The sequence below is a fragment of the Cryptomeria japonica genome, chromosome 10 (assembly GCF_030272615.1).
Source record: "Cryptomeria japonica chromosome 10, Sugi_1.0, whole genome shotgun sequence".
NCBI classification, from domain to species: Eukaryota; Viridiplantae; Streptophyta; class Pinopsida; order Cupressales; family Cupressaceae; genus Cryptomeria; species Cryptomeria japonica.
The window spans coordinates 252,390,895-252,416,924 of NC_081414.1; the positions used below are offsets into that span (position 1 = coordinate 252,390,895).

General features: G+C 41.9%; 1 protein-coding gene and 1 long non-coding RNA gene across 3 annotated transcripts in view; both read right to left on the minus strand.

Moving 5' to 3' along the window:
* LOC131059843 (ribose-phosphate pyrophosphokinase 4) overlaps positions 1-26,030 on the minus strand; it is a 137,623-nt gene that overhangs the window by 78,495 nt on the left and 33,098 nt on the right. The window lies entirely within an intron of this gene.
* LOC131059844 (uncharacterized) overlaps positions 1,281-26,030 on the minus strand; it is a 56,864-nt gene continuing 32,114 nt past the window's right edge. The window contains exon 2 of the long non-coding RNA XR_009110251.2: positions 1,281-1,763. This is a non-coding gene — a long non-coding RNA (uncharacterized LOC131059844). The remainder of the gene's footprint in view (positions 1,764-26,030) is intronic.

The window sequence follows — 26,030 nt, forward strand, 5'->3', positions numbered from 1 at the left end:
TCAATGATATCAAAGTGATTCGTCATCATCTTGCATGTTCCATTGGACATGCTCAAAGTACCTAAGCCTCAACAATGACTCTTGAGATGCATTAAACTACTTGTCGACACATTATAAAATGACCAAACCAACCAAAGAGGAGATAGACATGTTGATCAAGAGAAAAATTAAAGCAGCACCCATAGACCAAAATAAATTATTGTTCAATCAATTCACAAGGGTTCTTGAACAAGAGTATCCATTGACCTCATCATCAAGTAGAGCTTTTGTTGTTGAGTCCCCCTTAGGTTTCAAGAAAACCTAGACATTCTTGTGTTTGAGAGTAAGACCAACATTGATGTTGTAGATAGGTGGTTGGATCATTTAGATTCTTAATTTTTTATGAATTATTTCTCTAATGAAGAGAAGATTAGAGTGTCCTCTTGAAGATTTCTTCATCTATCAAAAAGTGGTCGCAAGCCCATGCACTTTGGGAAGAGGAACAAATAGAGAGAAAATTTGGAAACAACTAGGAGCGATTCTTGGAAGCCTTCAAGGATGAGTATCATCCTTAAGATGATTATAAAAACTACTACATGCAGTGGTCACAATTGCAACAAGCACATGACCAATCAGTCCAAGCCTACATTGATGCCTTCCACAAGCTCTATGCAAAGTTGGGCTCATTTAAGTTAAAGCAACATCAAATCCTCAAATAGCAAAATGCCCTTTGACCAACCATCCAATTCAAATTGAAGTTAATCACAATTTAGACAATTGGAGAGACCTATTGCTATGCGGAAACCATAGAGAAGTCCAAGTAGAAGGTCAAGCAAGAAGAAACCAACATGCCCTTAGATGTAATCATTGACATAGATCCCAATGTCATAGTCAACACCACACAAGCAACAACCCTCTTACCAAAGGAAGCTAAAGCAAAGTAACTATTCTAGTAACATCCCTAGCTGGAAAAATATGCAACTTTTTGCATTTTATAACTTGTTCAAGCTGAAATGAAACAAATTTGATATATATGGACAGCAAATGCCACTTCAATAATTGCTGATCAATATTAATCTAGGTTACCAGTCCCAATAGTAGCTTGGCTTCAGGTTTGAAGGTTCAGTTCATGGGTTCAATCAAAAAAAAAATTGGGGTTGGGTTCGTTTGGGTTCATCCATACAAAAACATATAAAAATCAACAATATGTAGATTTGCAACAGCAATTAAGTTCAAAATACACCACCATATTAATAGTCAAATAACATAGCAAAATACACCACTGTATTAATAGTCAAATGTTAGTGAAACTCAAATGTCACGATAGATATTAAAGTTAAAAGATAATAATGTCATGTGTCAACAATCAGCCATCATTGATTAAATATCATATGGGTTGCCAAAAATATCATCATCACTGTCCATATTAGATGATGTAGATAGTGGTAAATTAGAAGAACCACAAATAGTGTCATTGGCACTAGCACTAGCACTTGCATTGAAACCGGCACCGGCACTTCATGCTCACTAGTTGGCTCATAGTCATCGTCAACATCAAGTGCAACAAAGCGGGCAGTAAAAGCACCCAAGTAAATATGCTCTGGCTCAATATCCCACTTCCTTGTGTCCCCTTCTTTGTAGCCACTTTGTTTGCATATAAGGAGCCACAAGTTTGAATGCACACACACCAAGTCCTCCACCTTTTTTAAAAGTAGTCGATTGTGCTCCATTGAGTGGATGGAGTATGTGCTCCAACTCCTCTCAGATGTAGATGAACTAGCAACCTATTAAGACAAAATTAGAGAATTAAGAGTTACAAAATTTTAAAATTATATATTAAAATCAAAATATAACTAAAACTTAAAAGATGAAAGATTTTTTTTCTAAAATTTTCTTGCGATAAAATTTTGATCACAAGAGGTTGTAAGTGTGTGAATGATTGGCCATGGAAGTACCACCAACTATGAGCCAACTTGTACCGAAAAGAATCAAGACCAAAGTTGTTGGAGCTTGCAAAATTTATGAAATCAATCCTCAATGCATCCAGTATGTCACAAACTGTGAAGAGTCTACAAAGTGTTTTGTAACCTTGATTGACTTCAACATCTCTATATGGGGCAACTCTTGTTACGACAGAAAGGAGCTAAGCACTATAATATTTGGGACTCAATGCAAAGGCAAGAAGATGTAGAGGAGTGGTCATTTTGTTCAATCCCTTTTCAATTATTTTGTGTAGTTGTTTGGAGATTTTTTCTTCAAGATCGTGCTCATTTACATTTATGTTGACTTTCATCTTCTTAATGATTGAGTCGATGCCATCATATTTCTCACCCAAACAAGGCCAAACCATGTCACTATAACATATCATGCAATATGGGCTCAGGGAAACTAAGGAGATACTCAACACAATCCCACCAAATGTCATCTAGGATGATTTGCTTAACCTTTTCTACCCTTGTATGTTAAATTGCCTCCATATGGACCAATTTGGGTCGATGACTATGTTAGAAAGTACCTCACAAACCTTCACAAGTCATCTCAACACAGTTGTGTTGCAGCCAAAACAGGTCACAGCAACCTATTTGAAATTCAAAATTACAAAAATAAAAATTAAAAAGTTTATTACAGTGAAACATATTTATTATTTAAATTACCTACAACAAACTTCGATAATGTTCTAAATATGCCTTGTGACTGTTGAAGATTAGCATCGGTAAGCAATCTTCCAATCTGACTGAGTCAACTAAGTTGTCTAATCGGAATTAGACAACTTAGTTAACCAATTAATTAATATTTAGTTATGATAAAAATGGTATTAATAATTATTAATATGTAAATCGACCAATGCATGAATCGATTCTTTGTTTAAATGTATTAACATTTCTGTAGTTAGTCGCATTAATACATACTCGCTTCTAGGAGGAGAGACATGATGATTGGACCATTAATAAAGCATATTGAACCTAGGGTTTAAACCAAGTTGATTCTTCTTTAAGAGGTGATTCTAGACACCTATCAGATAATTTTGAAATTATAAATCTGATCACCTAATTTATCATGGTATCAGAGCAGGTCGGTCTTAGGGATCTTACTGGTGCTATTTATTAATGGAGCAATCTGAGAGAATGATAAAAGGCAGCGACTGCATCTGCTAATACATCGATGAAACAAGTTGAGGATAGCAGCGACTTAGTTCCAAACTCAGCAATTTAATTAATGATGGAGAGTTGTATCGAGGTAGACATTATATGTTCGTGGCTTGCATCCACGAACCAAGCAAGTCCATAAGGTGACAATACCGATCAAGTCAGAAGTAATATTCTTCTACGTAATTGCTATCAAGAGAATACTTCCGATAGAAATCATACACACCAAGCATCGTGTCCCGTAGGTGTTGTTAAACCATGGAAGACCAAAACAACGATGAATAACATGGAGGGATCAATTTACAAAAGGAAATGTGGAACAACGATAAAGGTGATATTGTTATAATCGAGCAATGACCAAAACACAATGCAGCGATCTCTTAAAACTTTTCAAATGGTCTTAGCATTGTACGTACAGAGGAGCAACCAATTTGGAGAAGGTTGATGGTCAAACAATGAGCCACTGATGCATCTATGAGGTAGCCGTACCATCAACAACAAGAAATGCGATACATATATTCAATGCTGTGATATACGTATTCAGATGGGGGAAATAAATGAAGAGATGATGCTAATCGCACGATTAGTCAGCGATAACTGAGAAAGCAAAGAATCGTTAAGGCATAGCAAATTGAGCATTACAAAGTATGTTATGATAAGACACGTATTATAGGGGAGTGATCACAAGAACTAGTAGTAACAACAATTACAACTCCTTGGTCAAGCAAATCGATAATTATGTAAAAATCGGTTATGAATCGGGCTGACTCATCGAATCCAAAGGATGCCACCTTTCAGATTGAAGGGGTATAAGATGCAGGTTCAACACCTTTATTTGCATACTTTAAAGGAACAACCAGAATATATAACTCCAATCAGTGAAATAAAGAGGATTCAAAGCATCCAGGAAGATAACCATCAATTAGATCAGATCAAATCAGATCAGAACTGTTATTAAATTATAGGCAGTAGCATCTTGTCCTTAGTGGAATGCAAGGTGTACATTCATTCCCATTATCAAATGAGAGAAAGAAATGATAGAATAATTGTATATCCCATATGGGGACATTACAAGTGGATTCATATTTTATCATTAGAAGAGTGCGATCAGGCAAAGAATAGTTAATAATTATTAAAGAATAACAAAAGCTTCTCTCAAAGGGACGTGACTCTTAAATGAAACATCACTCTTTGGAGCAGCAGATAATTCAGACCTTAGTGCATCCTTGGAATGGATTTCCTTTGCATTTTCAGGAAAAGTAAAGTGGCTGCATCAGAATCAATAAAGAGATAAGTATTTCATGGTTGAATAATGTTCATGAATTTATATGTAGTCTTTTTGTTAATTCATGCAATTACATTATGCGTGTTATTTGTGAAACAACTTTGTCAGTAGATGTTCGCTTACGACAGCTGCATTTGGATATCTTGTGTTTTAAATTTCTTCAATTTACTATGAGAAATTTGTCCCTTACATTTAGGACATCTTTAGAATCACAGTCTGTTGCTTTTCAGGCTATAGAGTTTTGAAGTTCTATTTGTGATGAAGAGATTAAAATTCAGGAGGAATACGCAAAGGACTTTAGTGGAGATTCTGAGATTTTGCATTTCCATTTTTTTATAAAACAAATATCTACCTGCAGAGGTGCAACAGTTCACTTGTGAAAGCCATAGAGGCACTTGTGCTGGTAATGATAGCATCTAGGGTTACAAAGCCAAGATTGAGACAAAAGGGCTCTCTCAGTGAGGGAGCATACTGAAAGGGGATTTTGTTCTAAATCTCAAGATGATCATATTCCTACCTAGGGCTTGATCTTATGACAGTAGATCCATGGTGGTTTTGGATCTAGCACTTCCAACAGTATGAGGATCATACCAGATGATGAGAGTCTCCTAAAGAAAGATATCTTCCATGATTTGGACCATGTGAGCAGGGGATGCTTCCGTGACACAGGGAGCAGCTAAGAGGATGTGCTTCTATTGATATATGAGGATATTGGTTATATTGGTTCAGAGGGAGTGGACCATGTCAAGATGGTTTCTCTAGTGATCAATCAAAGGACTATGATTCATGAGATGGAGTCCCATTTATGTAGGCTAGAAGGCCTTTATGCTGACTTCTAGATCATGATATTCCTGGATAGATGAATACTTGGTGAGCTTGGAATACACCAAGAGTGATGCAAACTCCAATCTTGTATTTCATGAAAGGACAAAGCATGTGGAGATCAAGAATCACTATGTTAGAGACATGGTGGAAAGGAGGTATGCTATTCACTAATGTATTCTTCTTTTCAAAAGATGTTTTAAAGTGTAAACTCTTGCGATTGCATTTCTCTTTGAGAGAGACTTAAGGAGAAAGCCCTTATCTACACTGTTTGCCCTCTCGGGTGAATAACTTAAGACATAAAGAACATAACGCAGAATAATGCCGTAAATAGCAGACAAATGATATCGGATCTTCTATTCATCAATAAGTGTATTTTACAAGTTACATTCCGAAGTATAAAAGGGTATCGGGGGGGTGCGAGCGCCAACCGTCGCACAGCAACTTCCACCCCTCGGTTGCCAACTAACCAAAACAATTACACATAATTAACTAATGTTATTCCCGTGTACAATAATGCCGCCAACATCATCCCCCCCAAAAAGAGAAGTCGTCTCCAGGCGACTTACAAAAATGGAGATAATGCAACTGATACAATATACATATCTGAAAGACTAGGGAGGGGGCTGAGAAAGTGTCCCTGAAGCAGAAGTGTGAGATGTCGGTGTCTGGTCCGCCAAGCGGGCGCAGAGCTCATACACCTGCTGGGTGCGTGCAGCCACATCCCGTTCCGCCACTAGTACCTTCTCTAAAGCTATCTTCACCATGTGTGCTGCTTCTAGCAACTCCTTCTCTTTTGTATCCACTGCCTCTGTCGCGCAGACCAACAGAGTCTGCTCGGCTGCCAGACGAGTCTCTACCTCGGCCTTCGCTGCCCGGGTCTCAGTCGTCTTTGTGCGGGCCATCTCTAGCTGTGCCCACAACTGCGCCCTCTCGGCTGCCCATGAGGCCTGCTGACTGGCCACCTCCCTCTCCAACGCAACTCGGGCAGCCTCCCTGACTGCAGACTCCTGCTGTGTACGCCTCAATGTATAATAGGCATCCCGGTAGACCTGCTCGATCTCGCGGACAACTATTGTCACCCGACTCTCCACAACGGGCTGACGCGGCCTCCAAGCCTGGAGCATCTCCTCTGTCTCCGCAGTCGGCCACCCCTAAGACTCAAAGCAGGTAGCAAAGGTTGTCGGGCAGCCCACCCGCATAAACTATAAGACCTGCTCTAGCTCCACCACCACCTGCTGCAATGCTTGCGTCTGGGCGAAGGCCACCACCCGCCTACCCCTCGTCACCATATCAGCCATGTCAGTGAGATAGGTCTCAACATCCTCCCCCGTCTGTGCCGAAGGCTATGAAGTCCCTAGTGGAACGGTCACTGCTGTATCCTGCTGTGAAGGTACCACCTCTGCCACCGAAGGTGCACCATCTCCTGGTGCCTGCCCAGCAGAGGCGACCTCCCCCACCTCGTTCCCAACTGTGAGTCCATGTGCCTCCCCTGACGAGTCATCCAAGTCGACTACCTCCGCTCTAGTCTCTCGACACAGTGAGAATACAACAGCTCCCTCCGACTGTGCCAGTGTCATATGAAACCGCTGTGTGAGCCAGCTCTGCATAGCCTCGAGGTCAGCACGCATCTCCGTGACCGGGGGATGGTTCGCTGTCGTTGGCTCCTCCAACAACGAAGCAGAAACAATCACCACAGCGTCACTATCCATGACGTCCAACCGCACATGAGGCTCGGTATCCTCCACCTCCGTTGGCCCCTGCTCCTCAACGACCACTACCCGATGCAGTGACTCCTCCGTCCCTGACTCTGCCATGTCCTCGGTAAGTGCTGCTGTGGTTGGGCTGGACGGTGCTCCCTGGTGCTCGTGCTGGAGGGGACCAAGTGTAACAGGTGTATGGCTCTGCCCGAAGGCCGGAATACAGGTGCCGCCTACTCCAGATGCTGGCACAAGCGTGCCCATTGGTAACAGAGGTGGGGCAAACAGGACTCGTACAGGCTCCTCCGTTGCCTGACTGCTATCGTCCCCCTCATCTTCCGCCTCCGAATCCTCCATGCTGCTGGACTCCCTCCCGCTGTCAGGCTCCCCTGAGGCCGAGGCCCTATCTACCACCCGTTTCCGCTTCGCGGAAGAGTGCCCAATGTCTAAGTGCCTCCAATACATTATTGGAGGCTCTCCTGCTGTCAACGGTCCCTGTGGCCGTACCTCCAACTCGCCCTCCAGCACTGCTTCCCGCATGGCCTCTAGGAATAACCCTATAGCGTAATGAGGCATATAGAATGTGCGATGCTAGAGCATCAAAAACTCATACATACGCTCTGCCAGTAACGCGGCCCAGTCATATACGATGCCATTCATTAGTCCATTCATCAGCATAATCTGAGGGAGGGCAATGTCCGACGCCCTACCCGACCCTGTCAATCTGCTCTTGATGACATCCATAATGCATCTCCAGTGGACCTCCGCAGCAAAAGTCTTACGGATTCCGCGACTCTTCGTGGCTCTAGCCACGCTGTCCAACTCCGCTGTCGTCAAATTCCGGGAGACTAATTTAATCCACCGCTCCTTCTCCTCCTGTGTCATCTTTTTGGCCTTCAAGTCTATTTTCTTGCCCTGGCTGCCCGGAATGCCGAATACCCTCGTGAAATCCCCTGCTTTGAAGGATATAGTAACATCCCTCCGGAGGTATTCAAACGTGCTGGTGCATGTATGCCTGTCGAAGGTGTCCACCATGAAGCGTAGGGCACCCTCGTACTCCTGGATAAGGAACACGAGCATCCGAATAGCCCACTCTACTTGTGCCTTACGGAGGTTTTGCTTTACCAGGTCATTATCGGGGGTGTTCTGCCACCATTTTCAGCATTCCAATCCATTCAGGCCTTCAAAAGTAACATTCTGTGGCATCACTGTGTTTTTCGCACTTATGGCAGCCTGTGGTGCCTTCTGTTTTTGTTTTTGTCGGACGCTGGCATCCATGGTGCCGCCTGCAACACGTACTCCCGATGCTAAAACCCTGATATTGCTATCCCTATCCCTCTAGCTGCTACTGGAAGAAGCGTGCAGCTATTTCTTCCAGCTTCTTTTCCCTGCTGAATCCATCAATCTCCCTGTAACTGATTGCCTGTTTAGAAAAAATCTACACCTTCGTAACAGCCCTCTTTTTTTTGGCTGCCGCCGTGCGGCTGCTTTTTCTCCCCTGTGTGTGGCCTGTGTGGTGTCTTTTTACGGCGTGTTTCTCCTCCCTTGCTGTGCGTTACGCGGAAGTCGGGTTGTGCGTTGTGCGGTGGTCAGGCTGTTCTTCCCTTTCATGTCGCGTGGTGGTCGGGCCGTGCGGTGCGTCTTCCTCTTCCTTTATCCTTCGCGTCGCGTGGTGGCGTGGTGGTCGGGCTGTGCAGTGTGCGGCGTCTTCTTCCTCCGCGAGGGGTTTTATTGCCAAGGTCGGGTTGTGCGGTGTTCGGTGCGGTGTGCGGTGGTGGGTTCATGTCGCGGCAACAACCTTCGGTGGCTCCCACCGCACGGTGTGACCGCCGCACGTGGTGTCACCGTCGGTGGTTTCACCGCACAAAGGTGTCACCTTGGTGGTCCCACCGTACGGTGGCCATTTTTCCTTTTCTTTTTTTTTTCTTTTTTTTTTTTTTATATAATTTAGCGGACTGATTGACTGGAGGGTTCCCTCCGTTCATGATAGATCTTTAATTTCGACCCGTTGACTGCGTCTGGTATCTCCTTCCCGTCCAGCGTCCACAACTTTATCGCCCCGTTCGTATTGACCTCACGTATCCGGAAGGGCCCTAACCATCGGACTTTGAATTTCCCAGGTTTAATTTCATTCTTCCCATTGAATTTTAACACCAGCTGTCCAGGAGTAAACTTCATTCGCAGGAGATGCTTGTCGTGCCACACCTTCCGTCTTTGCTGGGCTGTTTCTGTCGCCCACTGAGCCATCATCCTTCGTTTGTCCAATTTGTTCAAAGCGTACAACCTCTCCCTCAGGCTTTCCATGTCGCCAAGGCAATTATCGATGGCAATCCGTAGACTCGGCACCATGAATTCAACTGGCACCACAGCTTCTTGTCCATACATTAGCTGGAAGGGAGTTTGTCCAGTAGTTACCTTGTAAGTTGTTCGGTATGCCCAAAGTACTGACGGTAGGCGCTCCTCCCAGTCATCCTTCTCCACTCCGCAAGACTTATATATCACCGACATTATTATTTTATTTGTGGCCTCCGCCTGGCCATTGGCACGTCGGTAGTACGGGCTTGATAATGAGTGAAAAATCTTGAAGTCTGATGTCAACCGCCGTATGACATGGTTCACGAAGTGGCCTCCCCGGTCACTGGTCAACTGAATAGGTATACCATATCGCGTAATGATTTGTTCATAAATAAATTTCGTTGTGCTTACTACCGAATTATCCTGGAGAGCCCTTGCCTCCACCCACTTGGTCAAGTATTCTGTCGCAACTATAATGTACCGGCACCGTCGTGTGCAGCTGGCCTTAAGAGGACCCACAAAGTTGAGTCCCCATCGCTCAAAGAGTTCTTGTGCATGTGACGGGTTGAGGGGCATGAAGTCCCGCTTCAGAGGTTTGCTCACCCGTTGGCAAGTGTCGCACCTCACGACCCACTCCCTGGCGTCGTGATGTACCGTTGGCCACCATAGTCCTGCGAGAAGCACCTTTTGGGCTGTGGTGTCTGGACCCATATGTCCACCTGCGGGCCCTTCGTGTGCCTCCCTTAGTACACTCGAGACTTCTTCCTCCATGACACAACGCCTTAATATCTGGTCCAGCCCCATTTTGTAGAGTAACCCGTTAATGAGCGAAAAAGTCCTGCTCCTTAATACGAGCTTTCTTTGTTCCCCTGGAGGCATACCCTCCGGAAATCGGGACGTCGATAGGTACTCTCCAATCTTCCTGTACCACAAAGGGAGTACGGCTATTTGGAACAAGTGTGCATCCGGAAAATCGTCATTTACTCCCTCTGGGGGTTCCCCCAACTTAATCCGGGACAGCTGGTCGGCTATGACATGGCTTCGCCCTGGTCTTACCACAATTAAAAATGTGAACTCCTATAGTAGCAATAGCCAACAACTTATCCTCCCCTGGATAATGGGCTTGTTTACTAAATACATGAGTGCCTGGTGGTCTACGTAAAATGTGAATGGTGTGGCCAGGAGGTAATGACGGAATTTCTGTATGGCAAAGACCATACCGAGTGCTTCACGTTCTGTGGTACTATAGTTTTTTTCCGCCTTCGAGAGCAACCTGCTGGCAAAATAAACGGGGTGGTCCAGCCCATGTCCTCCTACTTGGGCTAATGTAGCCCCGATGGCATAGTTTGAGGCATCCACGTGAACGTGGAATTCCTTATCCCAATTCGGGTATGCCAGTATGGGCGCACCCATCAACCTTGTCTTCAGCTCTTCAAAGGCCTTGCTCTGTGGCTTTGCCCAAATGTATGGTTCCCCTTTCCTTGTCAACTTATCCAACGAGTGGGACACCTCAACGAAGTTCTTGATGAACCTCTTGTAGTACCCCACATGACCAAGGAAGGACTTTACCCCCGTGACGTCCGTAGAAGGTTCCATTTCTACTATTACCCGAATCTTGTCCGGGTCCGTTTTCAATCCTTCTTTACACACAATGTGTCCCAGCAATCTTCCCTGTGGCACCATGAATCTACATTTCTTCGGGTTGAGGGCCAATCGTGCCCTCCGACACCTCTCCAGGCACTCTCCGAGAGTTTTTAAGTGGATGTCCTGTTCGCTGTAAATAGACCAATCATCCAGGAATGCTTTGAAGTTCCCCACCGACATCTTGTCGAAGATGTGCAAGATGATGCGTTGAAAGGTGGCAGGCGCATTGCATAGACCGAAGGGCATTCAGTTGTATGCGTACACACCGTCCTCCACCACGAAGGTTGTTTTCAGCTTATCTTCCTCCGCGATGGATATCTGGTTGTAACCAGAGAACCCATCCATGAAGGAATAGATTTCATGTCCAGCTACTTCCTCCAAGATGTTGTCTGTGAAGGGTATGGGAAACGGGTCTTTAACAGTGACAACGTTTAGGCACCGGAAGTCTACACAGATCTGGATCTGATTGGCCTCTTTCTTGAGGGAAATCACAATGGGGGACACCCATTCGCTTGTCTGCACTCTGAAGATTATGCCCGCTTCCAACATCCGCTCAATTTCGTCGTTCACCCGTACAGCATAATTTTTGTTCATTCGGTACGGCCGCTTCCTCACTGGCTGGGCTCCTGGTACCAATGTTATTCAGTGCACACATAGCTCTGGGGGCACGCCCTTCAAGTCCTTATATGTCCATGCAAAGACATCCTTGTATTCAAGGAAAATTTTGAAGGTTGCGGCCTTCAACACTGGATTCCAGTCATCTCCGACAAGGATGATCTTGGGGTCACTTGTCTCCCCGAGATTCATTTCCTTTAACTTGGCTTCCTGATACTTAATAGGCTCCCCCTTCAGGAATTGGTGTGCCGGCGTCTCATTCACTGCTGCCTCCCCTTCCTTACACTCGCCATATTCTGGGGAAATATATCTGGTTCTTCTTCGATGCTCAATACGTTGCACGAGGGTGTAAATAGTTCATAATCTCCCATTTGCCAATGGAAGAGGTCATTCAAGGAGTCCCCATCGTCCCCTGAGCATGCCTCCAGTTCTAACACCCCTTCATCACTAGGCTCCATGCGGCATCCATTTCCACCCTCCGCTAACTGGTGTCCCTCAGATTCCGAGTCAGAGGAAGAGGCTAACTCCTCACTCACCATCTGCGTACGGAGATCGATTACGTACTTCCTCCCGACGTTTTCCAAAGAAAGGGTATTCCGCTTCCAGTTATGGTTCGCTTTTGCTGCAATGAGCCACCCCCGCCCCAGGATGGCGTCATATCCTTTCTGCTTCAGGGGGATTACCACAAAATCCAGCACGAATGGCTGTGTGCCGACCATCACCTGCTGGCCTATGAGGGTACCAAGGGGTTTAATCCCATGTTGGTCTGCCCCTAGCAGGTTGAATGTAGGGGGCCACAACGTAGGCTTTCCCAATTTTTTCCATGTCGCTTCTGGGAGTACATTTACTCCTGACCCTCAGTCCACAATAGTGTCTGTTAAGGTAGTCCCTAGTATACCCATTTCTACCACCGCCGGGTGGCGTCCGCTGTTGACTACCAACAACATGGGGTCGACCGCGGGGCTCACGACCTCCCTAAACCCGGGGTTGGTTGTGGTGCTCACGACCTCCCTCGTTTTTACTTGTGGGGGTACAGAGTTTAAAATAGCCGTTTTTAGCTGCGGCATAGTCTCCAGGAGGTCTTGAATTCTCACGGGTACCTCTACCTGCAATATTTGCCGTAAGATTTCCTCTTCTCCCTTCGTCCGTGGTGGACTTGCTGTCTAGTGACTGTTCTGTCCTTGTGCGGCCATTTCCTTTGTGATCTCGTTTCTGGCCTCTCGCACTCTCTCGGTCTCCGTGTGGGGATTTGGGTAGGCAATCTTTTTAGCCTGTGCCCTTGTGATTGCCAATACTTCTGCCTTCGTAGGTTCTATGTTTAGAAGGTTTACACCAGGCTTCGGGCAATTTGCGTCCTCATGGTCGCTTGGCCCGCACCATCGGCAGAGGTGCTGAGGGTTGGCTTCCTTCGTGCAATCGCGGGCGAAGTGTCCCCACTGATTGCAGGCCCTACATTGAATCATTGGCTGGCCCTTGGCATCATACTGGATCCGGTTTCTGTTGTTGTTATTGTTATTATTTCTTCCGCCGCCGCGTCTATTATCCCGATATCCTCCAGATGATGTCGTTGTGTTAGTCTGCTGGCCCGTACCCGCTGGTGCGGATGTTGTGGCCTGCTCCGTGAACAGCACCTGGTTCGTGCTTCGGGTTTTCATGTTGTATGGGCACTCCTTGGTGGAGTGTCCCATCACTTGGCAAATCTCACAGAATGCCTTCTTCGGGCAAGTACCCTTTGTGTGTCCGTCACTCCTACAGTCTGTACACCACACTTCATTTTCTTCCGTCTTACTTGTACTCCCTTTCATGGCTTTGAATTCTTTCAGCATTCGTTCCATGTCCTTCTGGAGCACGTGTACCTTTTTACTCGATTCACCACCGCTACTACTCTCCTCGTCAGAATCTTCATCATCGTCAGATATTTATTACTTTTCTTCTTCCTTGATGTTTTGTATTCGCTTTCTAGATCCATCGCCCTGTTATAGGCGTCGTCATATGACGTCGGGGGTACAATCTTCATTTTTTTCCGTAGGGAGGATTTCAATCCTTCCACAAACCATCGTTTTTTTAAGCCCTCAGCCGGCTGGCTCTCCATTTTACCCAACAATTCCTTTAGTCTCCTGCTGTATGCCCGTACTGTCTCCTTAGTACCTTGCTTGGTACTGTATATCTCTATTACAATTTCGTTGTCATCACGGAGCAACCAAAACTCCTCCGTGAATTCCTTCTGTAGGTTAGCCCATGTGGCCACTTTTTGCTTATCTACATCGAAGTACCAATCTATGGCGACTCCACGTAACGTGGCTGGAAACTGCTGTACCCAGTCATCCTAGTCTGTTACTCCGTTGGCAGACCAAATGGTTTCACATGTACGGCAGTGCCATAAGGGGTCTTCCTTGCCGTCCCCTGTGAACTTTGGCAATTTTTGTTTACTCGCCATCCCTGGTCGTCTTCCTGGGGGCGGTTGTGTCTGTGTCTGTGGCCCTGCGCTGCTACCTTCGATGGCGTTGGTGGTGTGTCCTGGAGGTACGGTGTTTTGCCTATCGCGTGTGGCACCTACACCCGTACTGTTGCCCTCCCCTTCGCTCTGACACGCTCCTACTCCTGCTTCCCGTTGGTGATCTTCACTCCATGGCGTAAGGGATAAGTTCCTAAACTGATCCCGAGTCTCCTCGACTAGATTTCGCCGTAACCTTGTTTCTTCTAGAAATTCTTCGTGGCTCCGCATCCTACGATGATCTGGTGACGCGTAGAAATTTTCGTCGGCCTCTGCACCTTTCGTGACACCTCCTTGGTTCCCCTCAGGCCCCCCTTCGGCAGCTCGTCCTTCGGCAAGTTGCCTCAGCCTCCGTCTACGTTCTACTTGCTGCTCCAGAATCAAAGCCCTCTGTGCGGCCTCCCACTCGTTCGTTTCCGGTTTTTTATTTCTATCTTTATTCAATAGGTTTGGCATTAATTGTCACACATTTCCATAACTCTTAATTCTTAAATCAAAATATGTCTATTAATTCATCTGCTCAAGTACAAATCGTGTCAATGACACTTTTATTTGAAAATAAGAAGTTCACGGTTCAATTCCCTCCTGGCCTAGCGCCATCTCTTTCTGTTTCCCGTCGGCTGTTCTCTTCGTAGCGTTGCAGGATTTGTTGTCGTCGCTCTTCCTGGGCAATCTCCTCCAGGCGGGCCTGTTGTGCCAGCGATGCCTGTGCAAGCAACCGGGGGAGGTGGTTCATCAACCGGTTTACTGCTGGGCTAACCTCCAGCGCTGTCCACACGGCACTTGGTGGGATTTCTGCCTCCGCCGCTTCTCGTCGAACGTATGTCTGAATGGCTACTTGGAGCAAAATTGAAAATTCTCACGTTGCCGTGTCTTCTCCTGTGTAAAGTTATGTTCGCGCGTCGTCGGCCTCCGGGTTTACTTCACCAACGGGTAGGCCCATTGTGTCTGTGCGCCATCCGTGTCTTCTGTTCCCGAGTTCGTCTAGGCAACGGCGCCAAATGTTTGCCCTCTCGGGTGAATAACTTAAGACATAGAGAACATAACGCAGAATAATGTCGTAAATAGCAGACAAATGATATCGGATCTTCTATTCATCAATAAGTGTATTTTACAGGTTACATTCCGAAGTATAAAAGGGTACCGAGGGGGTGCGAGCGCCAACCGTCGCACAGCAACTTCCACCCCTCGGTTGCCAACTAACCAAAACAATTACACATAATTAACTAATGTTATTCCCATGTACAATAATGCCGCCAACATACACCCTTTGATATGGTTCATGGTGGATGTCGTGTGTGACTCCATGAAAATTTCGATTCAGTGCTTGATGAGCCCCTGTGAACATTATTGTGAGGTGACGATCTCTCAATAGTGAACAATTGTACATCTGATCATTATCGTAAGGTGACGATCTTACGATATTGATTGGTCATACCATTATGATGGATATCATGGGACGTGATATCTATGGATATGTCATAATGGTTTATATCTCTAGTAGTAATATCTATGGATATGCCATAATGGTGGATATCATGAGACGTGATATCCATGGATAAGCCATAATGGTGGATATTACATAAAGAGATATTCATGGTGGATTTCATGTGACGTGAAATCCGTGGACATGCCATGTAGTGATATCTATGGATATGCCATAATGGTGGGTATCATGTGAAGTGATATCTATGGATAAGCCATAATGGTGGATATTACTTGAAGAGATCTCTATGGTGGGTATCATGTGAGGTGATATCCATGGATAAGCCATAATGGTGGATATCACATGAAGTGATGTCTATGGATTTGCCATGCTATTTGCTATCACAGTGAGGTGATACCTATGTGACTCAGATCTTAAGTAAGATTCCTCCCTAGCTAAGAGGGAGTGTTGAAGATTAGCGTCGGTAAGCAATCTTCCAATCTGACTGAGTCAACTAAGTTGTCTAATCGGAATTAGACAACTTAGTTAACCAATTAATTAATATTTAGTTATGATAAAAATGGTATTAATAATTATTAATATGTAAATCGACTAATGCATGAATCGATTCTTTGTTTAAATGTATTAACATTTTTGTAGTTAGTCGCATTAATACATACTCGCTTCTAGGAGGAGAGACATGATGATTGGATAAGAGATGTGTTGTTTAGCACAGGCATCACGTTAGGTATTTAATATCCCCTCCATATGAAGATTGCTCAGTAGAATAAGAAAAGATAGTCCTCTTCTAGCATATAAAATTCATATGGTATTATTAGCAGATCGAACTCCTTGTTCTGCATATTCTCTATCACTGACGTGATCTATCTATTCAGCAGATCACCATTAATAAAGCATATTGAACCTAAGGTTTAAACCAGGTTGATTCTTCTTTGAGAGGTGATTCTAGACAACTATCAGATAATTTTGAAATTATAAATCTGATCACCAAATTTATCAGTGACATATAGTGGTTGGTGCCGAACATTTGGATCTCTTTGGCCTCAGCATACACCTATTTGATCCAATCAATTTTGGTGCCAATTTTTTATAGCATTAGGTTGAGGGAGTGGACAACACAAGGTGTCCAAAAAATGTGCGAATAATGCTCCTCAACCAATAACCCCACCACTCTACAATTTTTGGCATTGTCTTTATAACTTGCACAACATTTTGCGGGCCCACTTCATCGATGGCTTGACAAAGAATGTTACCAATAAATGCACCAACCTCCACCTGTCATGTCCCCTCCGTGATCATTATATATATATATATATAACCTAAATGAAATAATTATTAATAGAATATTTATTAATGAAAAATTAATTGAAATTATTAAATATTTGTTTATTTATTAATATTATTATTTAATAGTAATAATAGACAAGGAAGACACAAGAGGTCAACCATCAAAGGAGGAGTTGATTACAAAAGACAATTCACTAATTGAATGATCGGTAGACAGCAATTGCTAAGCAACAATCATGATAAACATATGCGATTAGTCAAGGCACAACCAATAATCATTAAGTATGAAAGGAATCAATTCTTATGAAGAGATACAATTGGAATAAATAAACCTGTCTATTATCAAAGGACATGTCTCCAAAGATATTCCCGATCAGAGATATAAACGGATATCAAAGCCATTCTCTAAGGGGGAGGATCCCAGAAAAAACACGAATCAGAATATATGGATAAGAGCATCGATTACCAAGAAGAGGTACGATTTCCTCCTGACAAGGTCAAGTATTAATCAGGCAGCACACGTAAACATGCCAAGAGGGACTAAGAGAAATGAAGGTTAATATCATCACTGAGAACGATATGACTAATAAACCAATATATTCCCTAAGACGATATCTATAAGATGAAAAGAATAATCAACTTGGTAAAGTATAGATTAACATTGTAGTCGGCAGCAACAAACCAATCGATATTCCTTATCAAACCAAAAGACCGGTCACATGATTAATTATGAACATTGGTTATAATTAATAAGTAAATATAATCATCAATAACAAGCGATTCATGCAAAAGCATTCCCGCCAAGGAAGGATAATAGGCGCTTACGTTAATTAACTAATGATTAGCGTCAGTTAGCTTTTCATATGGGATGCGATCTCATGTCGGGAGGGCAACTGTTCACATTCACATCTTTTCGCTGCTTATTAAAGAGACATCAATATCATTCCAATGGAGAAATTAATAAGTAGATGTTGAGAGATTTCAGTGAAATTGAGAAATGGGAACATAAAGGGTTGGAAAGTGTTATTTAAAACCATTGGCAAAAAGAGAGCCATGGATAGAAGAAAAGGAGGAAAATGATCTCCAAGAAAGGTTGTTAAAAGCTGAAATCTTCAAACAGGAAGATCCATTGAATGAAAGGTCGTGTGAAGAACTCACCATAGTCATGAACTCCTTGAGAAGGCTGCAAGAGCACAAGATTCAGGGTCTTAAAGTAAGATCTAAACTGAATTGGCTTGATAATGCTGACAAAGGCACCAAAATTTTCTTAAGGTACACTAAGGACAAAGGAGTCAAGGAGCTTTGATCTAACCCCCTTCAACCAAACCCCTCTAAATCGTGCTTTCAGGTAAAAATCAAGATGCCCCACAACTAGGACACATTATTATAGGATCACGTAGTGGGCAATAAGAGGTACCAAATTCCTAAATTGAATTCATGCTCAACACTTGTGACACTCGCTTCAAATAAAATTGTGCCAAAAATCAAGACATCCCACAAGTAAGACACATTATTGTAGGATCCCTTAGTAGGCAATAAGAGGTACCAAATTCCTAAAGTGAATTCATGCTCAACACTTGCAACACTAGCTTCAAAGAAAATAGTGCCAAAAAAAAGATGCCCCACAAGTAGGACACATTATTGTAGGATCATTTAGAGGGCAATAAGAGGTACCAAATTCCTAAAGTGAACTCATGCTCAACACTTGCGACACTAGCTTCAAAGAAATTTGCACCATACAACTATGCATAATCAGCATTCAAACCTCACCTCCAACTAAAGACCAAACTATTGAGACAAAGACGAATCAAATTCTAGAAATTGTGTTTACAAGGAATTTTTCTATTCATGTACACGAAGTTGTCAAAAAGGATCAACTCCCACAAAAAGCAAAATAGTTCACAATATAGCAACTAGAAGTCAAGGCTCCACACCTACTTCCTGGATTCAACGCAATCAATACTATTGCTTCACAAGGAGTGATTGATCTAGGAGGATTCACCAACAATGGTACTTGTGATAACACCAAAAGCATTCTCATGGCTTGCAACAACTATGAGGCTACATCTCTAGGTTTCAATTGACCAAAAGCACCTCCTAGATGCTTATGGCAACACAAAGAACAACCTACACTCTCCAACAAGTATCGCACATACTCAATAGTAGTGTAGAGCACTTTGCACAAAGATGCACTTCTACAATAAAAATACTTCAACCAAACATCTTGTAATCTTGTCGGTTCATCATGGTCTAGTACACCTCCAAGACAAACTACAAAGTTCAATTTGCAAAGCTTCTTACTACATCATCCTAAATGTCACTCTAAAAACTTCGAAAAATGTGGTCGATGTAGCAACCAAGGTGGCACCCAAAGGCTTATAGTATGCCAAGTCATTTGCCAATCCATCAAGTAAATGTCAATATTCGATTAAGATCCATATCCATCATGACATGAGAATCAAATATAGGAAACAATTCCACTTCCATAGGAGACGGTTCAACTTCCTAGCAAGTCCTTGCCTGCATGGCATGAATCTTTGTAATGCATATATAAATCTATAAAATGGTTGTAAACATAAATATTCAAGTAAAAAAATGAGTTAATAATTGAAGATAGCAACCATACCTTTCCCAAGCATATACCATATATAGAATGGAATATCAAAGAATAATACATTTACTATTTTGATTATATATATATATATATATCTATGTTTCTCTGTTCCATCTCATTAGCTTCCACACGCACCTATAACTTCATCTAGATCCTCATCGATAGAGTTGTCCCCTAAAATTAAAACCCTGGGCATCAAATCAAATACTAACTAAATAATTTAACAATAATGAATCCCCTAAATTAAGTGCCCAAAGCACTTATTTATAAGCGTTCACAATGTGTAGTGTGAAAAATAACAAAAAGGCTTTACTACAACATTTAATCCACTAATATGAAATTTAAACTCAAGCAATCTTCAATTCTACCCCTAATAAAGATTATTAAAACTATGCATAGACCTTCTAGAAGGTCGTTTAAAAATAAATGATCTAAAAATAGTGTTCTCAAAATATGATAATTGCATCAAAAATGGTGACATAAAAATAGTGCAAGCTATTTTTAGCACAGCCTAAAAATAGTAAATTTGCACTCCAGTGATTCACATGAAGCTTTTTCCACTCTATCTTCATAGAGCCTATGAAGACACTCAAAAACTCTGATATTCTGATGCCTTGAATCTGAAAAAACCTTCACTATAATAATTCTTCAGCAAACCTTAATCCAAATTACAACCTAAATGTTAAAAAAGCCTGGAGTGCATGAAAATAGCACTTTCCACTGATAGCAATACAATCACATTATTGAAGAGCACTTGTACTCAGACACTCATGTTAAGTACCAATAACCACCTCTGAATGTTAAATACTCCTACTGTGTATCACCAAACCCTTCTCTTGCAATAAAAGTTGCTGATATAACTGCTGTTTATCTGTTCACAAACCCACAGAAATGATGACCAAGTTATAGGCAATTTCCCATGGTTGAAACCCTAGCAACAGCTGATGTAAATCAGATTTCTTTGGAAAGCTAAATTTTCTGAGTTAAATCCTGGTTGATGAAGATATAACCTTACCGAAAGAGAAGAAGGATTGCAGAAATCATTTACAATCAAGCACTTTTGATGATGACATCATTAGTTTCCAATTAGAAGTCGTATAATGAATTTGATGCCCTACTGAAGATTTCCAATCACACTTTGCTAATTGTGTTCTCTTGATGGTGACTGATGAAATGACTGCACTTCCATGGAAAACTAAAGAAGAGAAAGGAATATTTATGAATCTACTGTCTCTGGCATCTGCCTTCCATATTCTTTGTTTAGCATTGCTTTTCATTGCTTTCAGCCACTATTTAAAACTGATTTCCCTTTGGTCTGAGCACAATTATAAATAGCTGATTTTCTATTTTTGAAAAGTCACAACACCTCATGGAAGGATGTGCACCTATATAGGCTATTTGCAACTCATTTTAAATTCAAAACCTATTGTTCTACTGTACAGTGCATGCCACTATATAGGATTGCATACTTTCATCACACCCAATCAGCTCCCACAAATAGGCATGCACCTATTCGTCGTGAGCTTGACAATGTAATCACACGCTGGTTTTTATTTTACTTGTTTTGGCTTATTGGGAATGCACCTCACAATGTGATTTTTGTCTTTAAATTTGAAACACCATAAACCTTCAACAAGCACATGTTCATACATGCAAATTTGACCCTTGATTTTATATGCTCATTTTAGCTTAATAAGGTGCGCACTCAACAATGTGGCGACATGCCCTAATCTTGAAACTCCTTTAGCAAAAGAGCATGCCTATATGAGTGGTTTCAAAATTTGACCTCTTTATTTCAATTTCATTTGTCCAACATGCATTCATATAAAAGTTTTCACAATTTGATTTTGATGTAAATTTACTACCTTCACATAAGTGCACACCTGAGAATGTGATTTTCTATTTTCAACACTTTAAACCCTCCTCTCCCCTTCCAGCACAGGTTTCATAATGTAATTAGTGCAAACATTGACTCTCAACTTTGAAATTAACCCTCTGCACAATTAGGCACACATCACTGTGTGAGATTACAAATTTCTCTTTCCCATCAAATCAGGATGCCTAAATATGTCTAGTATAGATCAGCATAAGTCCTATTTTCTACTAGAAATGTTTTCAACCACTGTCATGCAAATCCCATCCTTTGGAAACTTTTTTATCTTCTTCTAATTGTCACAAACGATTTATAAATTTTGATCACTACTTAGTTTTACTTCTCAAAAAGCAACATGCCTACAAGCAGATCTGCAATCTCCACTGCTATGACCTTGATTCTTTGTCACAATAATCCCCCTTGAAATTCTAATTATAACCCTGCAAGGAAGACATAATTAACAAGACGAGATTCTGATCCATAACTCATCATTTGTCAAAACAAAAGGATTTAGCTGAGAATTTGACACAATATGAAAATTTCATATGGATACACGACGTTTGTCCATTGCCCCATTTAAAATTCTTCTCGTGACGTGTAATAGAATGTATTGGAGCTGCATCATATGATTATTGCTTCTGTTATAATACTGTCAAGTTATATTTATTGTTGATGTTACAATGCTGTCATGATATATTTAATAGTCTTTTTTATTTTATGTTACAGTTTCATGGAAATATTAGCCCTATTAAGCTGCTAGACTATTTTCTGACAAGGTAGCCATATCTGAAAATCTATCTAATATAACAAATGCATAATCACAATTATGTTTATCAGTGGGAGAAATCATTCTATAGCACCTTCCAATTATTTCAATTATAGACAGTGTTCCACGGAGCACAGGGATGGGTTTCGGGGACCGGGGGGCCAGGGCCTAAATTTGGGGATGGCGAGGGGATGGTGGGGGGACGGCAGCGGAGTGGTGGTGGGGGGGTGGTGCTGATATAAAAAATAGAGGTGAATTGAAATCTTCAAGGCAAAATCTGCAATATAACATCTCTATGAGTGCCCCATGAAAGGCAAACTAGTTTTCACGAAGTTAAACTTTGCAATAAATATGTAACGGCATGTGACATATGGCAAGTGACCCAACAGTGTCCCCGACAGAGGTGGAAGAAGTGGTGGTGCTGTGGGGGTACGTTTCCCCCAAGTCCCCAAGTCTTGGAAACGTCCTCCTACAAGAGAGGCGGGTTTTTTTTGGGGGGGGAAGCGTCTTCGTGGAACACTGATTATAGATAATGGTACGGCATATAAGTATATAGGTGTTATGATGGAGCCGATCCTTCAATAACTTGTCTTAATTTAGTTGATATAGGTGATGTTACATAGAAATATATATATATATATATATATATATATAGAGAGAGAGAGAGAGATGATATGGATGGGAATTATGTTGGTCTTTTATAGGCATAGTTTTATGGCACGTATACTTCTTATCATACTAATTTTGTAATTTCATTCTATGATGAGAGGATTCCTCATAGTCTAACTATTATGGAATATTATGTGTGTTGATCAAACTGTTGACAAATCAGTTGCGAATTGATGACCAGGCGAGTGTTGGTCCATGTCCAAGTAGGTGAACTATGAAGCCTCTAATCTTGTTACGTAGGCAAAGCCAACTTGGATGAGCCACCAAAGCATAGGTCTGGCCTCTTAGGTCCTCTCTTATTAATACTTGCTTGGAAATTATTGTGATTATTTATGTTGATAAAGGTACTAATGGTGAAGTCTACTCTTCAAGATATATTACAGGAACATGAAATTAGAACCCAATGAATTGCTACTAACATTGTGGGGTATTGCAAAGGTTGCGATGGTAAGAGATGGATATCCATAGCATTTGAATTAAGTTGGTGGAAATCCCTTAGAGATAGCTTGCAATTAGAGAGAATAATACTTGTTGAAGAGCTCGATGTAATAAAAGGTTGATACTTAATTGTGCTAAATATAAATAGATATGATGAATATTTGTAATCCTTGCATGATACCAATTTCAAGTTAGATGAATGTATTAATTGATTCTATCAGTTCTCGTGTTAAATTTAATTTACATAATATGTGACAAGATTATGATTTGGGCTATAAAATGTGCTAGTGGAATTAACTAGTCTATCTTGATGTTGTAATTCCAAGTCTCCATTTGAAATTCAACAATCATTGTCAAAACAATTATTTCTCAAACTAAAGTATATAAATTGAATAGCCAAATGTTGCTATGTTTTTTCATGAAGAATGTGCATTGGATATGAACCTTTGTGAGTTAGTTAGGTGAATGTGGTTGAAATTTGGAGTTTAGTGTTGTGTCCTTAGTTGAGTTTTAATTGAGTGTTGTGGGCACAACATTGCGCAACAGAAGACAAAGATTTGACAAATTTCTGCAAGTGTCGAACTGCCCTAACAAAGCTCTTGTTTCGGTTATGCTTGTCGGCTTGGGTCAATTCACAACAGCCCCAACTCTTGTCAAGTCAATCTTAACTAAACCATCAGTTCCACTTGACCAAGATAAACCAAACTCTATTTTAAAAATTCACACTTATTACCATTTAACCAAAGCTTGTTCTCCTTTATAACCTGCAATACTTTTTTCAAATGTTCAACATACTCTTCATATGTCCAGCTCGAAACAAGGATATCATGCAAGAAAACAATCACACACTCATCAATGCAAAACTTCATTCATCAATGCATAAAGTTTGCTAGTGCATTGCACAACCCAAATGGACATGCTAGCCATTCAAATAACCTTTGCTTAGTCTTGAATGCAGTTTTATAAATATCCTCATCTTTCACTCTAACTTGGTGATAACCAAATCTCAAATCTAATTTTGTAAAATATCTTGCATACTGTAATTGATCTATTAAGTATCTATGCATGGCAAGTGTTGTGACCATTTCACAACACCACCCCATCAAAATGGGGAGCCCCTCTTTTCTTCAAGTCCTAGTGTTTTTTAGCATGATATCTCTCTTGCAAGTTTAAGTGAGTGGGGTAAGAGTTGTCGTCAACCAGACCGATCAAAGCCTTTGGTGGCAAAATGTTGAATAAGAGAGGTCAAGGTGAACGAAGATAGAAGGAAGTTTGATGGAGGAGTCTCTTAGATTGAGTCTAGTCAACCATGCAAGGTCTCCTTCGTAATCCAAGTGATCTGAGCGTATTTCAGTGAGAAGTAAGTTACAGGGGTAAAATTTGGTTAAGTATATGAAAATTTCCTTTCCTCCTCCTTAGGAGCGAAACCCTCTTCCTTTGCTCCATTGTTGGAGCGAATTTTGCTTCCTTTGCTCCTTCTCAAGAGCGAATTTCCTCTCCAAACCTCCTATGAAATCTAAAATTGCATTTGGTCATCATATGATGTCTTAGCTTGAGCAATGAATGCACTCCTCAATCAACAATCTTGAATTTGGCTAAGTATAGGGGTCATTTCCATTGCTCCCTCTTGGGAGCGAAATCTACTTCCTTTGCTCCCTCTCAGAAGCGATTTTCACTTCCTTTGCCCTCTCCTTGGAGCAATTTGGCCTTCCTTTGCAAGTTTGAGGGTGGCGAACAAGTCTAGTGCCTTTAACATCATTTTGAACATTGAAAGAGATAAATGCATCATGATTTTGGCAAAGGAGAGGATGAAGATGGCGAATTTGAAGTGATTTCCTTTGCTCCCCCTTTACAAGCAAAATCTACTTCCATTGCTCCTCATCTGGAACGAATTTCCCTTCCTTTGCTCCTTCATGAGAGCGAAGTTGATTCTAAAGCCTTCCTTGAGGTTAATTTGACACATTCACACGCATGGATGGCAAAATACCAAGACATGAGTTGATAAGACCAAGCTAAAGGGCAAATTTGAGGTTACTTCCATTACTCAAGTCTTGGAGCGAAAATCACTTCCATTGCTCCTTCTCAGGAGCGAATTACTCTTCCTTTGCTCTTTCATGGGAGCGAAGTCATCTCCAAGGCATTCGTTGAGGGTGATTTGATAACTTTTACACATGGAGACTAAAAAAAACTTAAGGTATGAGTGGATGAAATGGAGAGTAAGTGGATGAAACCAAGCTAAGTGCCTAAATGAATTGATTTCCTTTGCTCCCCTTTAGGAGCGAAATTTGCTTCCATTGCTCCTTAGGAGCGAACTCACCTTCCTTTTCTCTTTCATGAGAGCGAAATTCCCTCCTAGGCATTTTTAATGATCAATTGAAGCATTTCACGTAAGAAAGGTGATAAACTTAAGACATAAGAGGGCAGATTAATAAAATCTAACTAAGAGGGCTGAGTTTAATGTCATTTCCATTGCTCATGATTTGAAGCGAACTTCACTCCCATTGCCTTGATGTTGGAGCGATTTCCATTGCCCTAACCTTGGAGCGAATTCCTATTCCATTGCTCCCTCTCAAGAGCGAAAATTACTTCCTTTGCTCTCCTTTAGGAGCAAACTGCCCAGTTACCACGCCTAGCAATGCAATTGAAAAACACATTTGGCGCCAAGGTTTGAATTTGAATACAAAAGGTAAGCCGGCCTTATAAGCAATAATGATTTTTTTTAATTCCTTACCAAGTCAGCCTTCACCCCTAAGAGACACAGCTCTTCCTTAAGCGCCTATATAAGAGCATTCAAAGTGTTCATTTGATCACCATTTCAAAGCAATTCACTTCTCTAATAGCGAATTCAAGAGCAGAGCAGTGAATCTAATTAGCATTAGCAGCGAATTTGACCAAAAGGACAGCGAATTTGATCATAAGAGCAGAGAATTCAATCATAACTACAGCGAAAGGGAGC